The sequence below is a fragment of the Pelodiscus sinensis genome, chromosome 2 (genome assembly GCF_052426305.1).
Source record: "Pelodiscus sinensis isolate ZL-2025 chromosome 2, ASM5242630v1, whole genome shotgun sequence".
NCBI lineage: Eukaryota > Metazoa > Chordata > Testudines > Trionychidae > Pelodiscus > Pelodiscus sinensis.
The window spans coordinates 230,576,569-230,593,642 of NC_143053.1; the positions used below are offsets into that span (position 1 = coordinate 230,576,569).

Genomic DNA, 17,074 nt, shown 5'->3' on the forward strand with positions numbered 1-17,074 from the left:
GTGGCTCCTTGGTGTAAGAGGGGAAGAGGGAGGGGGGACCTCCCAAAGGCTCAGGTACCCTCTCTGATTCTCTGTTTTGTGTGTTTGTTTGTCTCCTTTTGCAGGTGGTGAGGGCAATAAACTCTGTCCTGCTGTGCAGGGTCATCTGCCTGGGAGACCTGGACCCTATTATGGCTGGATTTGTCACCTTGGGGTTCCCCAACTGCAGGGGAGCCATAGCTGGAACCCATATCCCCATCCAAGCACCAGATCATCAAGCCACCCAGCACATCAATAGGAAGGGCTATTTCTCGATAGTGCTGCAGGTTCTGGTCGACCACTGTGGACAGTTCACCGACATTTTCGTTGGGTTGTTGAGGAGGGCACACAACACTCACATTTTCAGAAAATCCAGCCTCTCTGAGAAGCTGGCACATTCTTCCCCTAGTGTGACTTTCACGTAGGGACATGCAGATGCCACTCTGAATTGTGGGGGCGCAACCTACCCCCTCATGCCATGGCTCATGAAGCCATACACCAGCCACCTGGACCCCAGCAGGGACCATTTCAATACCCACCTGGGCAGGGCCCACATGTAGGTGGAACATGCTTTCTGGTGCTTGAAGGCACGGTTCAGGTGTCTCCTGACTCGCCTCGACGTGGAGGACACAACATCCCCAAGGCGGTCTCCGCTTGTGTTCTCCACAACATTGTGGAGAACAAGGGAGAGGCCTTCTTACCAGGGTGGGGGGCAGAGGCTGGCCAGGAGGGAAGGGCCTTCGAGCAGCTGTGCACAGCTGCCATCCACCAGGTCCATCAGGTGGGGGTGCACATCCAGGAGGCCCTGAGCGAGAGTTTCTCTGAAGGACCCCAGTAACTCTCCACAGGGCTTCCCAACTAGGGGCCTGTGTATTGCCCCCCTATGCCTTTCCCACAACAACCCCTTCCTTCCCCCCTTCCCTGTACACTCAATAAAAACAATAATTTGGTTTTCAAAACATAACTTTGTATTTTGTTTTTCAATAAAAGTTACTGGGGAGGAGGGGGCCCAGAACCTGGATGGGGGAGGGAGCATGGGGGCTCAGTGCTGGGGCTGGGAGTGGTGCAGCTAGAAGTTCTGCCTCGGGTCCAGAGACCTCGGCGACCTCGGGGGTGGGGTTGCATAGGGGAATAGGTAGGAGAGGGGCTGGAGCAGGGTCAGGCATGGCAGGGGGGGCTGGCATGGCAGGGAGGGTGGGGGCTGGCATGGAGTGGGAGCAGGGGTGGAAGCAGGGACAGGAGCTGGGTATGCCATCATCTCCCAAATGGTGGCACACATGTTTTGGCCCTGCTGCACCAGCTCAGCCCACATTTGGGTCCACCACTGGGCATCATCCAGGACCTTCTAAGCCAGGGTCTGATGCATGTCCTGGAGGATGCCCTCATGCTCCCTCATGAGGTCCCCCTGGACCCTCCAGTGCTTACAGCTTCCCTGGGACTGGGCGGCTGCCTCGGCTGGTGGTGATCGCCTCTCAGTCATGGCTGGTCCAGCTATGGAGAATAGATGGAGAGGCAGTAAGTCATACAGGCAGACACTGTCCCAGAGGCCATGCCCTCCTCTGTGAGCAGTGAGCTACAACCCTCAGACCAGAGGATGGTGGTGTCCCAGGACAGCAGGCCCTGCCTCATAGGGGCCCACAGGTGCCCAGAGGCTCATGCTTCCCACCTCCCCTCTCTCTCCTGTCCCCGTCCCACAGGCAAGTAGGTAAGAGAAGTGTCCGGCCACACTGGGATCCCATGGGTGGGAGGAGGGCCTGGAGCAGCCTGGCCTTCCATGGGCTCTGCACACACACCTGCACCTGGCAGCATGTCCCCAGCAGCGGATGCTGCCTCAAGCATGCGGACATGCCCGGGTGCCGTGTGCAGCACTAGAGTCTGCATGCGGCCGTGTGTGTGCCCTTGTCCCCAGCCTCCATCCAGTAGTGGCTGGTGGTGGGAGGGCATCCCCTCCTCCCCCGGGGCTCAGACATGTGTGTGGCCTCCCCAGAGCCTGTGAGCAGGAGCCCAAGGATGCTTCCCCATGCATAGACTGCAGTGCAAGGGCCGTGCTGAGAAGGCCGAGTGACGACTGCCCCCTAGATGCTCAGTGCCCATCTCCCCCACCTTGTGCGTATGAAAAACTACGAGCACTCACCTGATGATCCTTCCCTGGCCTTGAAGGATGCCTGGCAGACATACACACCCTAGGGTACTGCTGGCCCTTTCCTCCTCCTCCCCCCCCAGCTCGTCATCCTCCTTCTTCTCCTGGCCTGGGAGCCCCGGGCGGGTGACGACAGGTGTCTCCAGCCCCGAGTCCACAACTAGGGGTGGGGAAGGGTGCACCCCCCCCCCCCCAGGATGGTGAGGAGCTCGTCATAGTATGGGCAGGAGTAGGGTCCTGCCCTGGAGTGAAAGCTGCACTCCCTAGCCCTGGCATAGCCTTGCTGCAGGTCCTTCACTTTGCTTCTGACCTGCTCAAGGCTCCTGGGGTGGTGGCCCCTCACAGCCAGGGTCTTGGCCATCTGGTCATAGATATTGGCATTGTACCATTGGGAGTGGAGATCCTGCAGGGTCTCCTCCTCACCCCACACCTCCAGGAGGGCCAGGATCTCCACCCCAGACCACAATGACACACACCTTTTGGTGCCCTGGGCATGCTCCCTGTAAGGGCCAGTGGGCTCTCAGGGGGCTTGAGGCTTGGCCATAGCTCAGGAGCAGTGTGGCAGCGGCAGCCGCACGGTGAGGTTCAGCTCCCAGGAATGGCTTCCTGTCACAAAGCTTGTCCCGAGTGCCTGCAGCTTTAAGAGCTGGCAAGAGACAGGAACTATAGAGTTGTGATGAGTTTGGACACACTGGCAACCAGGGTACCTCTGTTCTTTCCTGGAGGCCTCTTTTTTTTTTTGACAGAATTCCCTCTTCTGTGTCCACACAAGCCTTTTTCTGAAAAAACTTTTTCAGAAAAAGCCCTTTTTCTCCTAGAAAGAGGTTTATTGTCGTCGGAAGTCCCCCTCCTTTCCCTATTCTTTAGACTTTTTGTCGAAAGAATGCAATAGCAGTGTGGATGCAAGTATTGTTTTTCCGGAATGACTCTGGAGAATAATTATTTCGAAATAGCAGCAGTGGAGCGTTCACACTACTGCTATTTCAAAATAACTATTTCGAAATAAGCATTATTCCTCATGGAAAGCAGGAGTTATTTCAAAATAACCAGCCCCTTATTTCAAAATAACAGGCTTGGCAGTGTGGATGCTTCACTTGTTATTTGAATTAAGGGGAATTATTTCAAAATAACTCCCTAGTTTAGACCAGGGCAAAATGACATACTGAGGTCCTTTCCAGTCCTTCATGTCTATGATATTATGATGCTCTGTGCCCTGTTAAACCATTGTATCAGAAAACTAACTCTAGCCAAATAATGTCACCATGAAGGGTAGAATTCACTCCATGTCTCTACTCAAATCATATCAATGAAGGATGCTTTTAAATTAAACAATTAAGTGAAAAAATATTAATGCAATGTTCAACCTGTGCAGTTGAAATCATAAAGGCAGGGAATGCAACATTTCATGCTGTAGCAGCAAAGTTAACACAATTAATGGCACATAATTAGTATTTTTCTTCCTGTTTTCCAGGTTAAATCCTTAGTATAGTATGTTGCACTTTATTTTATATTTATATTATAAAACTTAAAGGATATTGTTGGCAACTTAGTTTCTACTGTAATGTTTACTTGTGTTTTGCATTATCATATTATATTGCACAAACACAGAGAACATTCGGTTCCTTTCATTAAGGAATTATGGATATTTTGCTTTGCTTATCTTCTGGTTTCCATTTCCCTTTCTTTCTGAATGCATTTCTGAACAGCACAAAGACCTTTCCTTGTCTCCTTTATTTTGGATCTTTTTATTAAAAGCATCTACATCAAAGTTACAGGATCCATTTGATGAAGTGAATCAGTTTCTCTAAGAGGTCACAGTTGGAGTTTTAGCATTTAAGAAAAGCAAAAGATCTAAAGGCAGGAGAAATGGACAACAGTTTTAACAAGATCTCAGATAAACACACAGTAACACAGCAAGAAATTCAGCCCCTACAAAGCAGAACAGCTCAGTGTGATTTGTCTAAACTTCGTCCAGGCGATCGGAGCCAGCCTACACACTGAAAAGTGAGCCTGTGCTTCCATCTCCTCATTAGTCTGTTTTCTGTGGCATGATGTCATTTTGTTGAGATATGTTGTAAAATTACAACAGTTGCTATGCCAGGAATAAGAGGAAGACTTGGAGGAGTAGAACCTCTCTATTTCCCAGCCTCAATCATGCCAGCTGTTAGATATTCACACATTTGCTTTAATCTCAAATAAGGGCAGAAGGGTAAAATAATCAAAGTTTTTTACAGAATAAAAAGATCTAAAAATATATGTTTGAAAAATTTTGTTTTAACATTTTTTAAAAACCCATTCCTGAATCAAAATATTTCATTTGGTCGTAGTTCAGCATTAATTTGCATCCCCCTGACTTGCCACACTGCCTCATGGGAGTTGTCGATCAAGTGCCTGAAGCCCTAATTTTCATCTATGGACCAGGCTCTCCAATCAGACTTCAACTCCCATGATGCACTGATATCACAAGACTCCTTTAATGCAACATGTTGGGTCACCTGGAGGGGTGACCACAATGTAGCTTGGGAGATATAGTCCAGCCAGAGAGCCTGGCCTATAGAAAGGAATGTGAGCATAAAAACCCAAACTAAAACTCCCATAAAACAGGATACCAACTCAAAGAGAGATAGATTAATGCCAAATTGATCTGAAATTAAACATTTCAATTAGGTTCAACAAACCATAATGTTTCATTTTGAATCAACTGAAAATGAAACATTTCATTTCATGTTTTTCAATGGCAAATCAAAATATGTCACCCTTCAGTTCCAGCTAGGGTTGCCAGATGAATTAACCAAAAATTCCAAATACCTCCCGACCCCCCCCCCCCCCCCCAAAAAAAAAACCCAGGAAAAAATTCTGTTGAGAAAAAAAAGGAGGGAGACCAAAAAGGACCCCGACAGTTATTAAGCAAAAAAAAAATTAAAAATTTTAAAAAACCAACATGTCCCCTTTAAGAAAGGCCTTTGAGGCTTTTTGCAGGCAGCCATCTTGTTTCCCTGCTTTGAGCCAGAAGACAGCTCCCCTGTGGAACCAGGAAAGTGGGGGAGAGGGAGCCCAAAGGGGGGCCGGGAGGGGGGGCAGGGGCTGGGCCCAGTTGCTAAGTGTGTAGGGTTGCCAGGTGTGCAGTATTTTCACCTCCTGGCAGGAAAAAAAAACAGAAAATACCGGACATTTTAGGTGTCCTGTATTTTCTGAAATTTTTACCAGACAGGAGGTAAAAATACCTGACTGTCTGGGTCAATACCAGACATCTGGCAACCCTAGTTCCAGAAGGGCCATTCTTGAGGTTTGTCCTGGTTTGAAACCTAACTAAGAGGACACATCTTTATGCCCAGATACAACCTGCTTTATAAACTTCTTGTTCTTAGTAATTAGTAGGGCTGAGAACAGAAATGCTGGGCCCCTGGAAAAGATACAGGGCCCAGGTCCAGGCCCTTCTGGTAGGGGCAGGGCCTCAGGTGGAAGGGGCGGTTGGGAGCTAGCCTCCCTCCTCTCTCTTCCCCGTGCTAGCTCTTCTGTGCTGTCCGAACCACGCAGGCAGTAGCTCCAGCAGAAATTTAAAAGGGCCTGGAATATTGCCGTATTCATGGGAGTCAGTTGTTTTATTCCTGTTCTACACCACTGCTATTTTTAATCTTTTCACAGGTGGAGGGCTTGATACTTTTCATAACTTCCAGGGCTTTGACATAGGTGATCAGCCCAACTTGTCCAGAGTTGAGTGACATTCCTGAATTTAGTTTTATGTCCTTTGTCCCAGTGTGTCTGATTCTACAGATTTTTCTTATGAAGAAGCCAGATTAGAGCTTTGACAATTAGGCAGAATGAGGACTGAGGGCATGTTTTGCCATTCTGGGACAATGAGCCAGTTCACTGCCCAGTAACCCAGATCCCTCACAATATTCCACTGTTCAATATTTGGACAATGTAAATGGGTCTGGGAGGAAGGCTTCTTTAGTTTCTCTTCTTAAGGAGGCAGTATTTGCCTGTAGGTGAGTTTTGACCTTTTCATGTACAGGGCCTGATTGGGTTTTCCAACACAGGTATTTCAATGTTCTGTCTTCCTTCTTTATGGCATGTACTTCATAGAACCTTAGTGCCCCAGTGGCCAACTTTGACGAGTGGACATTTTGGGGCTATTCCATTGATGGCTTTAACCAATCATCACTTTTACTATTTCTCCAGATTTTTACTTTTAAGGACAGGGTTTTTTATTATTTGAGTGGGGGATATCACTACAGCGTTAAAATACAAAACAAAATATTCAGGAATCTCAACCTGTATTCCTTTGGATTTACTTGTCTAGAACTGGAAGGAACCTAGAGAGGTCATGAAGTATAGCTCCCTGCACTCATGGCAGAACTAATCACCATCTTGACCATCCCTGACATGTGTTTGTCTAAACGACTCTTAAAAATGGAGAGTCCATAACCACAGGCAATTCAATCCAGTGCTTAACCATCTCAACAGTTAGGACATTTTTCCTAATGTCCAACCTAAACCTCCCTTGCTGCAATGTAATCCCATTGCTTCTTGTCCTATCATTAGAGGTTAAGGAGAATAACATTCTCCCTCCTCCTTGTAACAAGCTTTTAAGTACTTGAAAGCTGTTATGTCCCCTCCCAGTCGTCTCTTTTCCTGACTAAACAAACCCAGTTCTTTCAGTCTTCCCTCATAGGTCATGTTTTCTAGACATTTAATAGTTTTTGCTTCTCTTCCCTGGACCTTCTCCAATTTCTCCACATCTGTTGTGAAATACGGTGCCCAAAGCTGGACACAGTACTCCAGTTGAGGCCTAATCAGCTCAGAGTAGAGCAGAAGAATGATTTTTCAAGTCTTGCTCACAACACTCCTGTTAATACATCCCAGAATTATATTTCCCTTTTTGCTAAAGGGTCACACTAACTCATATTTAACTTAAACAAAAAACAGGACTATGTAGCACTTTAAAGACTAACAAGATGGTTTATTAGATGATGAGCTTTCATGGGCTAGACCCACTTCCTCAGATCAAATTGTGGAAGAAAATTGGCACAACCATATATACCAAAGGATACAATCAAAAAAATGAACACATATGAAAAGGACAAATCAAATTTCAGAACAGAAGGAGGATGAGGGGGGAGGTAAATGTCTGAGAGCTAATGATATTAGAGGTGATAATTGGGAAAGCTATCTTTGTAATGGGTAAGGTAATTAGGGTCCTTGTTAAGACCTAGGTGTAAAGTATCAAATTTAAGTATGAATGACAGTTCAGAGGATTCTCCTTGAAGTCTGGTGTTAAAAGGTCTTTGAAGCAGGATGCAGGTAATCAGGTCGTTAAGACAATGCCCTTTCTGGTTGAAATGGCAAGAAACTCTTTTTTCTTTGTGATCCTGTCTAATGTCTGTTTTGTAGGCATTGATTCTTTGGCGAAGTGTGCTTTTCCTCTTTCCTCTTCTTTTGAAAGAACTCCCTTTTTCCCGTCCATACACGCCTTTTTCAGAAACAGGCTTCTTCCTCATAGAAAGAGGTTTCCAATGTTGGAAAAACCCCTCTGATCTTTTGATTTTTTTTTATTTTTATTTTTTGCAGTGTGGCGTAAGTGAAGTTTTTTTTTTTGAAAAATGGCTGTTTTTCCGAAAAACCTCTGTAGTGTAGAAATAGCCAAAGGGGCAGTAGGTGAGTATCTCAGGAGCTGATGAGATGCGAGGAGACTGATTCTGAAAGGGTTGCTTAGCTGCTATAAAAAATGTCTACCAGTCTTCGTTTTTGCCATGGGTAGGCTTTGCCATGGGGTGGGGATCTGGAGTCTGGGTAGGAGTTAGGGTAAGGGAAGGGGCTCAGGGGGTTGGAGTGCAGGGTGCCACCTGGGACAGCTTCCCTTTGGTGGCAAAGGCCTTGGGGAGGGGAAGGAGCAGATAGTTCTGCATGCTGCCCTGTGCTCACCTGCAGCCACCACCTCCCACAGCTCCTATTGGCCACCATATACTGTCAATAGGAGCTGTGGGGTCAGAGCCTGCAGAGAGGGAAGCATGTGGATGGAGCTCCCAGCAGCTGCAGCTCCAACCCAGTGGGGATGGGAGGAATGGCAGTACATAGAATGGCTCTGTCTCTCCTGTCCCCCCCTTCTGAACTGCGGAGACGGCTTACTGAGTAGTTGCTTACATCCCTATTCCAATCTGCTGGGCCCCCTCCTGGAGCCCCCTCCCACATTCTGAGGCCCTTTTTAGCCCCACCGTTTGTGGAGCATAAGGTGGCCCACAAATCTAATATCCCCAGGCCTCCAGAAGAGTTAATCTGGTCCTGGGTAGGGCAGTGCTACTATCTCATTTTATAGATGGGAATTAGGGCAAATCAGTTAGCCTCCCTGTGCCCTAGTCACAAAGGAAGCCTGTGGCAAAGCAGAGAAGGGAATCCAAGTCTCTTCTCACTGGGCCATTCTTCCTTTCTATTACCTTTTACCTGTCCTTGTACTCCCTTGAGACATTATTTAAACCAAAAGTTTTGCATCTTTCAAGGGTGCCAAATCCCTAGTAGGGTGTCCATATTAGCCAGGCATGAAGGAAACCTATCCTGGGGATGGGCAGCTTGAGTAAGTATGGGCCAAAAGCCATTTAAAATCCACATGGTGTGTAATGTAAACATCTCCTGTGCTGCATTATTGCCTATTCTCGGACTCTTGTTTCCTCCAGAGAGGCTACACAAGAAGAAAGGGTTACTATAGCCTTAAGACTGTAGTTAATACTGTGGGGGTAATTCAGCTGGAAGAGAGAGACCGACCCAGTCACAACCGGAGCAATATAAAAGATGGCAGCAATGAGAAAATAAAGGTGATCCAAACCTGCTACTGCAAGGGCTTTTGACCTGATGTTCTGACTACAGGGGCTGGAAGCAGTGTAATAATGGGTATCCCCAGAGCTGTCAGGGCACCGTGGATAGAACCAGAGTTTTCTCCCCCTCCTTTCCTTTCCTACCCTACAATCACTATTTGCGTGGGGTTGGGTGGAGAAATGTTTATGACAATTCTGTGCTTACTGAGAGTTCCTGCTCCATCCCTTTAGAGCAGAGATTGTCTGTCCAGTGCCTGGCATCCCTGCTGGGGAAGTGGGTGGTACCACAGTAGAAAGAGTTACTGCTACTGTGAATTAAGATGGAGCTGCCAGGCAGGAGTTAGTGTTCATCAAAGGTGTCTCCTTTATGCCTCTTCTGTGGATTTCAGTCAGACACAGTGGATCCCTCCTCCTGTAGGATGGGTGGGGTCAATGGCAGCACCAGCACACAGGAGAGAGGAGCAATGGCAGTATAGTCTTTGGGGGCTGAATAAAATCCGATGGGAATTGAGTGCTTCAGCAGGTCCAGTCCATTCCTTCATTCCCGGACATTCACTGCAAAGTGACTTCTGGGCACATGCACTATTGTATACCTGTCTTAGGAGGAGATGCTCCCCCAGGCCATAGTAAAGCTGAAGTTGAAATAGCTTAATTCGGCTTTTGGCGCTGTCCACACAGCAGAAGTTGAAGGAAGAACATTCTTCCTTCAACATCCCTTACTCTCATGAAATGAGGGTTACAGGAGTTGGAGTAAGAAGTCCTCCAGCTCAACATTATTTCGAAATAATGGCTTGCTGTGTGACTGTGCATTTTGTTATTTCAAAATAACTTCAGTTATTCCAAAATAACGTTGCTGTGTAGACGTACCCTAAGGTGCCACAGGATTACTCATTGTTTTTAAAGTTACAGACTAACAACCTCCTTAGTGATCAGTCTGTTTTAATGAAAGTCTACTTATTGGCTGTATCTATGCTAGCCTTTTCCCCCCTACATTTTCCCACCATGGGTATAGCTCCACCAGTAGTAGCACTAGTGGGGATATTAGCATGGACCACATACTAGTGTGTTAACTGACATATCATGTAACCCTACTCAGAGCTAGTCCAGACTGTCTGATGGCTAACACAGTGCCTAGGCTACACTAAAAGTCCCATTACAGCTAGGGCCACTGGAGCTCCACTGTGGCAAATTATAGTTCCTACATTGACCAGAGTAGATGCAGCCCAAGTAATGTTTAGTGTGTACCATCATGCCACGTTACCATCTTGGAATGCAGAACGGCCACCTATAAAATAGGTGTGAACTGCTGTTGGATCACTGGGCAGAAGAAGAAGAGAAGACGGAAACTGCCATTATCCCAAAATGGAGGACTGAGAAGGAATCCCTGGCACCACATATCATTTCAGCTCCTTCTGAGTGTGAGTAAACAGTCTTGATAAAGCTTCTGACCATTGAAAAAGAAGCCTACTCTTTGAGCTGCATATTGATATAAGGCTTTATTATTACTGTGCTCACTTTAAAATGGGCAAACTGAGGCACAAATACATTTAAGGCCGAGATTGTCACATGGGCTCATGAAATCAGACACCTTGGGCCAGACCTTCAAAAGCATTTACATACACAATTCACATTGAAATCAATGGGAGCAAGGCACTTAAATACTTTTGAAAATCAGGGTCTTACAGCCAGAAAGTGGCCTAATTTTAAAAGATACTGAGTTTCCTACTTGTGTCAATAGGAATTGCAGTTGTTCACTGCTACACAAAGCAAATTACAGTACAAGAAAAGCACAGCAACGTTTGTCACCACAGCTCCACAATATTTCTGAGTAGAATAGTTTGAAAATTATTCAGGCACAACTCTAGCCTTTTCTACGTGTACCCTTTCCCCTTTCAGGGGAAAAATGGTTCTTACTGGGGAAGAAAAGTTGTGGGGGTTTTTTGTTCAAAAAAAAAATCTATAGAGGCCTTTAAAAGCCCTCATGCAAAATAAAGCCTAAATTCATACAGTAATCTGAATTTTGCATCACTTTTCAAAACAGCATCTTGTTACAAGCTAAAACAAACAGCATGGTTATAGCGACAGGAACTGCCAGGCAGTGCAGAAGGGCAGATTGGAAAAGATTAAATATTTGTACAAAAAAAAAAAAGGCTCTGCACAAAGGGCTGCCTTAGTTCAGAGTAAAACGGGAAAAGCATTATCCTCCCAGCGCAATCATTAATCTTAGAAGGAGGAGGGAAAAATTCTGTCACACGGACCAAGTCCGTCAGAGCTTGTCACTAAGTCTAATGTGATAGAGCACTGCAGGGGTGGGGCTGCAGTCGCCAGCCCTCTGAGCCTGCACTTTTGAACCGTGCAGTTGAGTCAGGCCGTGCAGACCCACGGGAAGATGGAAACAGGATGACTAGACCTTTGAAGTTGCCAGAGTGTAATAGCAAATGGAGACGGGAGAGTCTATGCTCACAGTAACTCTCTGTCTCTCATCAACAGCACTACATTAATTTGTCGTGTGAGCATCATGCAAAAGAAGTGGCAGAGTCGCTCATAAGGGGAGGGGAGGGTGAACCACAGAGAAGGGGGGTAAGGGAAGCTTTTAGAAAATTGCTTAAAATTACAGTATTCAGCTTTTGCTGACAGTATATCAAAGCCTATCTTCCGTCTTTATGATATTGAAATCCCTGCCACTTCCACAGAAAAACAGCCTCTGTACAATAGAAACATTATGTGTCTGAAAGGGGGTGGGGTAAATGCTGATGAGATGAGAATCATTTTAGAATGAGGAGTTTGATGTGGACTTTGAGAACCTAATGGCTCTACCACAAAGATGAACAAAGTGCCAGTCTGCAGTGACTATGTCCTGAAGAGGCACTTTGAATTCATCTCATGTTACGTGGTTGCAAAAACAGAAAAATGACCCTGCTGTTCCACTGTGTTAGAACACCGAAGATGCAACAGTATTCAAATTAAATGGGAAGATAAATCATAGCAGACAGCCTGGTAAGAGGATTAAAACGGCTGCCAGGATTTATGCTAACTTCTAGTTACAGTACTTTTGTCTCCTTTATGGGACCTGTAGCCGCTTAATGGACCTGCATAACTACCAAGTTCTCTGTCAGTCAGCGGCCCTCAAAGGCCAGGCCTAAAAGGAGAACTCAGACACTGGACAAGGAGGAAAGAAGGTATGAGAGAAAGTCACAAAATTGCCAATTAAATATTAGTTGCATGAGGAAGACACAGCAAGTTATGTCCACTACTGCAAGAACCCCGGTCCTTGGGAGTGGTATTTGTCATCCCAGAAGTGATCCTGTGCCAAGCCAAAAGCAGATTCCACATAAACCAGTATCCGTTTCCCAATGCTAACCTCCAGCAAGAGGTACTGTGTCATTGCCAAGTCACACAGAAACCCATACCAAACAACCTGTCAAATGTGTCCCTCCAACTGGCAGGGCTGAAGGACTGAGGAAATGCTCGTTCCTTTTTGGCATAATTTCAGTCTAAGGCTGAAGCTGCCTGAAGCTTCCACACTGAGTTAGACCCACAAGAATGGAACAAATCAGAAAACGTTAAGTGATTAATGCCAGTGATCTCCAAAGAACCCTGCAAACATTCATTTATCTTTACAACACCCTGTGAAGAAGGGAATTACTCATACCTCATTTTATAGATAGGGAAATGAAGGCACAGATGTCCTGACAATTTGCCTTAGGCACTAGAAAGAGTCAGTATCAAAAAAAGGTTCAAAAGTCAGTATCTGTTGCTTTCCAGTCATGGGTTTGGCCCACCGGACAATGTCTCCCACTCTCTGCTCTCAGGAGCAAAAGGAGATCAGGGATATGGTTAGAAAACAAGATCATGATGATATGTTTAGGCACATGAAACATCATCCGATATCCTGCAGAAAATTTAAGTTCTCTTAGGAGTGAAACCAATGGAGTTACACTCTGAGGGTATGTCTACACTACCCCGCTAGTTCGAACTAGCGGGGTAATGTAGGCATACCGCACTTGCAAATGAAGCCCGGGATTTGAATTTCCCGAGCTTCATTTGCATAAGCCGGGTGCCGCCATTTTTAAATCCCGGCTGGTTCGAACCCCGTGCCGCGCAGCTACACGCGGCACGAACTAGGTAGTTCGGACTAGGCTTCCTAGTTCGAACTACCGTTACTCCTTGTGGAATGAGGAGTAACGGTAGTTCGAAATAGGAAGCCTAGTCCGAACTACCTAGTTCGTGCCGCTTGTAGCCGCGCGGCACGGGGTTCGAACCAGCCGGGATTTAAAAATGGCGGCGCCCGGCTTATGCAAATGAAGCCCGGGAAATTCAAATCCCGGGCTTCATTTGCAAGTGCGGTATGCCTACATTACCCCGCTAGTTCGAACTAGCGGGGTCGTGTAGACATACCCTGAATGATTTTGGCTCAGTGATTGAAACTTGTATTTTATAGATTACTGTGTTTCCTATACACATTACAAACTGTAAGAAGGGGTGAGATTGTGCCCACCCCAGTGCAAAAGGGATGGTATAAGACACCCCTCACCTTCTCTGCCTCTGTGCACAGAAGCCAAGCACAAGGGCACCATTTATTGGGGGTTTAAGGGAACAGTAGCCCCCTCTTCTAAGTTCGAACTCCTGGATTTCATACTTGAGGTCTGCTTAAGCCCACGTCCTGACTCCAGAGGCAGTTCTTAAATGCAACAGAGTTTGAGTTGCTTGCAGCTTTGCCTTTGGGTCAGGGAGTTTGTTATAAAAAGAGGAAGGCAGGTGTTTAAGAATAACAAAAGGCTGGGCATTCAAGCAACTGAAGGATCATTAGATCATCATGAAAACATTGCTGGGTACTCCACTTAAAAGATAAGGGGGGAAAGGATCAGGAAAGAGTGTTGTGCTGCAGGGATCTGCATTTGGACCACTGCTGTTAAAATTCTCATAAATGTACTTGAAAAAGGGGTAAACAATGACTAACCCAAAGCAGACTGCAAAGAGTTACAAGGGATCTCATAAAACTGGGCAATTGGGTAACACAAGCACAAATGGAATTCAGTGTTGATAAGTGCAAAATAATACAGATGGAAAAATATAATCCCAACTATAGATACAAAAATGATAGAGTATAAAATATCTGCTACCACTCAAGAAAGAGATCTTGGAATCTTTGTGGATAGTTCCCTGAAAACATCTGCTCAATGTGCAGTTGCAGTCTAAAAACTAAAAAGCTAACAGAATATTGGGATTCATTAGGAAAGGAAAAGATAAAAAGACAAAATACCATATTGCCTCTATATAAAGTCATTGTATGCCCACATCTTGAATACTGTATGTAGCTCTGGTCACCCCATTTAAAAAAAAAAGATACATTGGATTTGGAAAAGGTACAGAAAGGGCAACAGAAATGATTTAGGAGTAAGTAACAGCTTCCATATAAGGAGAGATTAACAAGACTGGGACTTTTCAGCTTGGAAAAGAAATGACTAAAGGATGGGAGGAGGTATGTTAGAGGTCTAGAAAATCATGAATGGTGTGGAAAAATAGAATAAGAAAATGTTATTCATTCCTTCACTAACATAACACAAGAAACTGCCCCAATTAAAGTAATAAACAACAAGTTTCAGAAAAACAAACTAGGTGATAGGGGATGGATCATGATGATTGCCTCTTCTGTTTACTCCTTCTAAAGCGCCTGGCATTGGCCACTGTTGGAAGAAGGATACAGGACTAGAAGGACCATTGGTCTGATCCACTATGGGCATTCTGATGTTCTTATATAGAATTGAAATGTATCTGCCCTTTGTGGTAACCCACTAGACCCCATTCCTCTTCCAGAGCTGAGATAGGGCCCAGGAGTCCTGACGGGGTCTTTTTCTCTCCTCAGAGTTAGTACAAAAGTAAGACTATGTATTACAATTTTAAGGCTAATCAGTGCCCCTTAAGTGACTTGCCACAAGATGTCAGAATATGCTAGTGTTAGAGCGGAGTGTATCTAATATTTCTTTAATTTTCTTTTATATAGGAATTAGATACAGTGCTCCTGTCAGCTAACTGCTCAGTTGTCTGCCAAAAAGGTAGAGTTTTCCAGTGCCTTAGTAGCCCCTAAATAGAGATGATGTGTATTGGGGGGGAGGGAAGAGGGTGGATGGGGTTGGTTCCCCCCCCCCCCCCCATTTGGTTCAGCATGCTCAATAACACTGTTGAAGCCTCTATCCTCAGTCTGTCCCCCTCATGTTCTCACTCTCTTCCCCCACATCACAGCATGCACAGGTCACCCCTCCACCCCACACACACACACATCAAAATCTAAAATGGCGCCTCAGGCCAGGCACAGTTCTGGCCACAGACCACGTGTGATGCAACACACATGTACCAGGAAAGTCTAACCCGGACAGGACCCATCTGCCATAAACTGGCAAAGGATGATTTTATCAGGAACACACTAACCAATCTCCTGTTCCAATTTCCCAGCTTGTCCATGTCTGAAAGGGGAGGGGTGGAACAAACTGACAGGGGGCCTGGGTGCAGCACTGCTGACAACAGATATGCTACCAGGGGCAGTGGGGTATAAAGGGGGCAAATTTAAAAGGGCCCAGGACTATAGGCCCTTTAAATTGCCACCACAGCTTCACATGACCTGGTCTGGATGGTGCTGAGGAGTGGGGAGGGGAGGCTAGCCCCCAACCCCACCCCTTCTGCCTGAAGTCCCGCCCCTTCTGGGGGCCCAGAGTTGGCCCCTCACACCTTGCCCAGGGTCCAGGGAAGTCTGTTTTAGCCCTGGCTAACAATATTCATTGAAACCATAAGCAAAGGAGAAAGCTAGAGGACACCTCTCCCCTCCTGAGTGCAAGCGGCCCAATCCCTTCCTGTGTTCTATGTGTAACATCTTCTAGCTTTCCCAGAAAGCAGAGGCCTGAGCCTTCCTGCTGAGGAGCAATACTTGGTAAGAGACACCATGCGAGGTTGTCTGATGGGGTGGAGAGCTAAGACCCCTCTAAGCAGTGTGACTGCACAGCAGCCTATCTAGGGCTGCGCAGGACCCTCGAGGTGGCATTGGGGAGAGATATCTGTCCTCAGTCCTGGAGCTGGACTTGCCATGGCTGGAAAGAGGCTCCTTTTCCCAACCCCTGACCTGGCACAGCAGGGAGAGGGCAGCAGGGAGAGGCGCCTCTCCCTCAGGTGCTGCTGCGGGACAGAGAACTAGGGGCAGTCCTCTATTTCTGTCGCAGCCCCAAGGCAGTCTGCTCCTCAACACCCTCATCCTGGCTTCATCCCAGAACCCTCATTCCCAGCCAGAGTTCCCCTGCCTCTGACTGTAGCCAGACAGGAACCTCCCTTGTAACATCCATTTTTGCTTGCCTGGAGCATGCAGGGCACACAGAGCAGAAGGCCCAGGCTGTGTGACCGTGAATGGCTGTAAACAGAGATACGCCAATTGCTGACCAAGAGGCTGCCAAGGAGTGCCCTTGACTTAACCCATATTGATACGAACACACAGCCGTCCGCGGGGGGAGGAATCTCTCGCCCAGTAAAAAAATGTCTAGTACACACAATTTAGTTATCTCTCTTGCAAGTGTAAATTAACTTGAAACTTGCTTGTAAGAACTGGCGCCACAAAACGGACCAGTACAATTTGGCATCTTTAGATAAGAAAGAGGATACGGGCCCCCAGGGGTATAAAGATGGGTCCAGCAGCACATTTACTCTGAGTGTCAATTTACCATCTATCTGCAGGTCGGGTTAGGTGTTTGATCTCCCGAGGTTCCAGAGGGGACGCCCACCTTGTATTCGTCTTTCCTAGGAATTGAGAGACCGGCCCTGGCCTGACACACTGGAGTCAAGAGGCACAGAAAGGGGTAAAAATTGTACCTGGATGTGGTCCTTTGTCTTACATGTACACATAGACTTAGAGCTCTTTAAAGATTAAGCTGTCACTTGGTACCATTATTTCTATTTTCTATCTTTATTTTCTTTGTAACCATTTTTTAAAATCTGTATTTGCTAACAGTTAAGAAAGAGAGCAATAGCCATTGTAACCATATGATTTATAAGTCTTTTTAATAAACCTGTGATAGAAATGTAGCCGTGTTAGTCTGGGGTAGTTGAAGCAAAATGCAGGACAATG

The 17,074-nt window shown here is 46.3% G+C and overlaps 1 long non-coding RNA gene across 1 annotated transcript in view; it reads right to left on the bottom strand.

The window, feature by feature from the left end:
• Positions 1-978: 978 nt before the first annotated feature.
• The window catches only part of LOC112544520 (uncharacterized), a 31,592-nt gene continuing 15,496 nt past the window's right edge, over positions 979-17,074 (bottom strand). Inside the window, exon 3 of the long non-coding RNA XR_003087852.3 lies at positions 979-1,509. This is a non-coding gene — a long non-coding RNA (uncharacterized LOC112544520). The remainder of the gene's footprint in view (positions 1,510-17,074) is intronic.